Raw genomic sequence first — 4,372 nt, forward strand, 5'->3', positions numbered from 1 at the left:
CACAAGCTTGCTATTGGGCCAGTGATGCTCGTCCAAGTGCATTACATCAATATCTCTCTCTCTCTCTTACACACGACTCTCACTTATGAGCTCATCTGGCTGACAGGTGATGAGTTTATGCCATCATTTGTTGTCCGTTGTCCATCCATCATCCACATTTCACGAAAATCACTTCTTCTGTCTCAATTCTTCACCGATTTTTATTATTTTTGGCAGGAAGGTCGGTCTGTCTGGGCTCCATATAGCTTCCAGCCAAATTTGCATAATTGCAATTAATAATGAAGATATGGAGTAATTAATCAATCCCTAATGAGCAGTTTCCACACAAATCACTTCTTCTCCCTCAATTCTTCACCGCTTTTCATTCTTTCTGGCATGAAGGTAGGGGTGTATATAACTTCTACTCAGATTTGCTTCATTACAATTATTAATGAAGTTATGGACTAATTAAGCCTTAATGATCAACAGTTCAACAAAAATCGCTTCTTCTCGGTCAATTCCTCGCCGTTTTGGATCCTTTCTGGCAAAGAGGTCGGTATTCCTAAGGTGGATATCGCTTCTATATATAGCATGCAACATTTATTGCGCAAGGTGGCCCACTTTAGATTGCTCCTTCTGGACTAGACGGGGCCAGAGTGCGCTACGCCGTCATTGATGGCCTTATTTATTTTCTCTTCTTCTTCAAAAGAACATTATTAAAGGAGAACTGAAGTCATTTTTAAACTTGCTTTATTTCTTAATTAACGTGTTATTCAATTACGTTTTCGGTTTTAGTAACCTTATATCGTGACTCGTATTGGTAACTAATTGCAATTAAATATTATACTTATCGGCCTATTCGGTTTTTAGCCGTGTTGAATGTAGTTCGTTTGGTCCACGGTAGGCGTCGCTTATCCGCGCGATCTTCACGAGACTTGTGTGAGACTTCGAAACGTCAAGTGTCAGCCAGGTGTCAGTGCCGCCATTTTGAAAACTGTTTTCAAAACGAAATATTGCACAAAAACGAGTTTAAATGACGATTACTGCCTACTTTTTTTTCAAACTTTCCTGATTGCTATCAAAATGAACAAAACTTCCGGCTTGATTACGTCAGCATTCGAAAGAGGGCACGCGCGTCTTTTGACAACGTTGGCAGACGTCGGTCACTTTGATTTCCGCTGCACGTTTTATTTCCGTCCTACGATGTCTCGCACAGGTCTCAACGAATCTCGTTTACGGCCATTGCTTTGACATATGGACTGATATATTACAGAGCATATTTCAAACACTCATAACTTGCTATAGCAGCGACAAAATAGCGATCAAAAATGCATTCCGATATTTAATAAAATGAGATAAATAGAATTTTGAGAATAAAAAATTTGCCTTCAGTTCTCCTTGAAAATAAGGTAGCATGCTATAACGTTACTAAATGATTGATAAGTAAATAAGGCGTGGTGCCTCCATTTGAACATAATAGTAGCTGAAGCAATAAAACCACAGAATACTGATGAGTAAAATGATTGACACTGGTCATAGACTCAGACTTCTGGAGCCTGAATAAGAGATAAAAGGCAGAGGTCAGTGTGAGACATGTCCAGCTTGTACACCCAGCTGCCTGGTGACACGGGCTGGACTGCACTCATCGTACCAAGAACAATAAATATTTATGGAAACTATGTGGCAGGAATGAGGGATGTTGGCCATCACGTACGTGTGGTTTGGTGCTCCAAAATACTAAACGTGACTCTGCCCTCACCTCAACATCACCACTGGCTCAGCTGTTGTCCCAATGAAGCTTTTTATAAGCACAGGGCTCGTTACCACGACATCCATGAGTCAGGAGATAAAGATGAAGATCTACATCGCTAAGCTTATAATATAGATCACTTGAGGATAACGCTCACGGTGATGACAGAAACAGAAGGTATTTTGTTGTAAATGTGTGCGGTGAGATATCGGGTGGGACAGTAGAGGAGACACTAGGACTCTGTCAATTACCTTTCTGCTTGAGATGCAACTCTTAAATTGCGTTGCAGTAAAAGTGGAAGTAGTAGATTCCATCCAACCATGCGGACGCTTTCGGTTTAATTTATTAAATAACCCTGCACTGAACGCAAAGATGCACTTCACTGCATTGACGATTGCTTTTAGAAAGAAGAAGAAGAAAAAAACTCATGCACAGTTCTACAACCCCGATTCCAAAAAAGTTGGGACAAAGTACAAATTGTAAATAAAAACGGAATGCAATGATGTGGAAGTTTCAAAATTCCATATTTTATTCAGAATAGAACATAGATGACATATCAAATGTTTAAACTGAGAAAATGTATCATTTAAAGAGAAAAATTAGGTGATTTTAAATTTCATGACAACAACACATCTCAAAAAAGTTGGGACAAGGCCATGTTTCCCACTGTGAGACATCCTCTTTTCTCTTTACAACAGTCTGTAAACGTCTGGGGACTGAGGAGACAAGTTGCTCAAGTTTAGGGATAGGAATGTTAACCCATTCTTGTCTAATGTAGGATTCTAGTTGCTCAACTGTCTTAGGTCTTTTTTGTCATATTTTCCGTTTTATGATGCGCCAAATGTTTTCTATGGGTGAAAGATCTGGACTGCAGGCTGGCCAGTTCAGTACCCGGACCCTTCTTCTACACAGCCATGATGCTGTAATTGATGCAGTATGTGGTTTGGCATTGTCATGTTGGAAAATGCAAGGTCTTCCCTGAAAGAGACGTCGTCTGGATGGGAGCATATGTTGCTCTAGAACCTGGATATACCTTTCAGCATTGATGGTGTCTTTCCAGATGTGTAAGCTGCCCATTCCACACACACTAATGCAACCCCATACCATCAGAGATGCAGGTGTCTGAACTGAGCACTGATGACAACTTGGGTCGTCCTTCTCCTCTTTAGTCCGAATGACACGGTGTCCCTGATTTCCATAAAGAACTTCAAATTTTGATTCGTCTGACCACAGAACAGTTTTCCACTTTGCCACAGTCCATTTTAAATGAGCCTTGGCCCAGAGAAGACGTCTGCGCTTCTGGATCATGTTTAGATACGGCTTCTTCTTTGAACTATAGAGTTTTAGCTGGCAACGGCGGATGGCACGGTGAATTGTGTTCACAGATAATGTTCTCTGGAAATATTCCTGAGCCCATTTTGTGATTTCCAATACAGAAGCATGCCTGTATGTGATGCAGTGCCGTCTAAGGGCCCGAAGATCACGGGCACCCAGTATGGTTTTCCGGCCTTGACCCTTACGCACAGAGATTCTTCCAGATTCTCTGAATCTTTTGATGATATTATGCACTGTAGATGATGATATGTTCAAACTCTTCGCAATTTTACACTGTCGAACTCCTTTCTGATATTGCTCCACTATTTGTCGGCGCAGAATTAGGGGGATTGGTGATCCTCTTCCCATCTTTACTTCTGAGAGCCGCTGCCACTCCAAGATGCTCTTTTTATACCCAGTCATGTTAATGACCTATTGCCAATTGACCTAATGAGTTGCAATTTGGTCCTCCAGCTGTTCCTTTTTTGTACCTTTTCCAGCCTCTTATTGCCCCTGTCCCAACTTTTTTGAGATGTGTTGCTGTCATGAAATTTCAAATGAGCCAATATTTGGCATGAAATTTCAAAATGTTTCACTTTCAACATTTGATATGTTGTCTATGTTCTATTGTGAATACAATATCAGTTTTTGAGATTTGTAAATTATTGCATTCCATTTTTATTTACAATTTGTACTTTGTCCCAACTTTTTTGGAATTGGGGTTGTACAATTCAGCATCTGAGGAAGAGGAGCACATGGTTTCCAGAACTTTTTTTTTTAATAGACCTACAGCAGGTTTTCTCAAAGGTCTGGCTCTAATAAGCTCAGGATTATGGTAGGAGGATGGGGGCAGCTTGAAAAGAGGAGGCAGTTGCATGATTATGGTAGGCAAAATTAAAACGGGGGCATCACTGTGGCCACAAAATCCTCATAATACCAGCACATCCTTTGGATTCTCTCAAACCCCCCCCCCCCCCCCCTTTTTTTTTTTTTTAGCTTTGCTGAACAAAAAGCAGCCCCAGAGTTGGAGAGATACAACCAACGTGGTGTTACTGAAAGACGGTATCAATGACTACATTTCCTCAAGGTTGTATCTTAAATTAAGAAATAATTAAAGTCAATATTAGGTATCACCTCAAAACAAATGAAAAGACAAAATGTGGATAGATCTGTAGACCTGGGGAAGGACTAGGCTCGGCGAAATACAATCCTGTCATACAATCCAGAATGGTCCTGTTACCGCCTCTGACCGAAATACCACACAGTAATTTAATATTTGTAAAGGCTTTTCCTAAGACATAACATGATTATCAAGGTACAATTCAATAA

The sequence above is a fragment of the Neoarius graeffei genome, chromosome 26 (genome assembly GCF_027579695.1).
Source record: "Neoarius graeffei isolate fNeoGra1 chromosome 26, fNeoGra1.pri, whole genome shotgun sequence".
In the NCBI taxonomy this organism is placed as follows: Eukaryota; Metazoa; Chordata; class Actinopteri; order Siluriformes; family Ariidae; genus Neoarius; species Neoarius graeffei.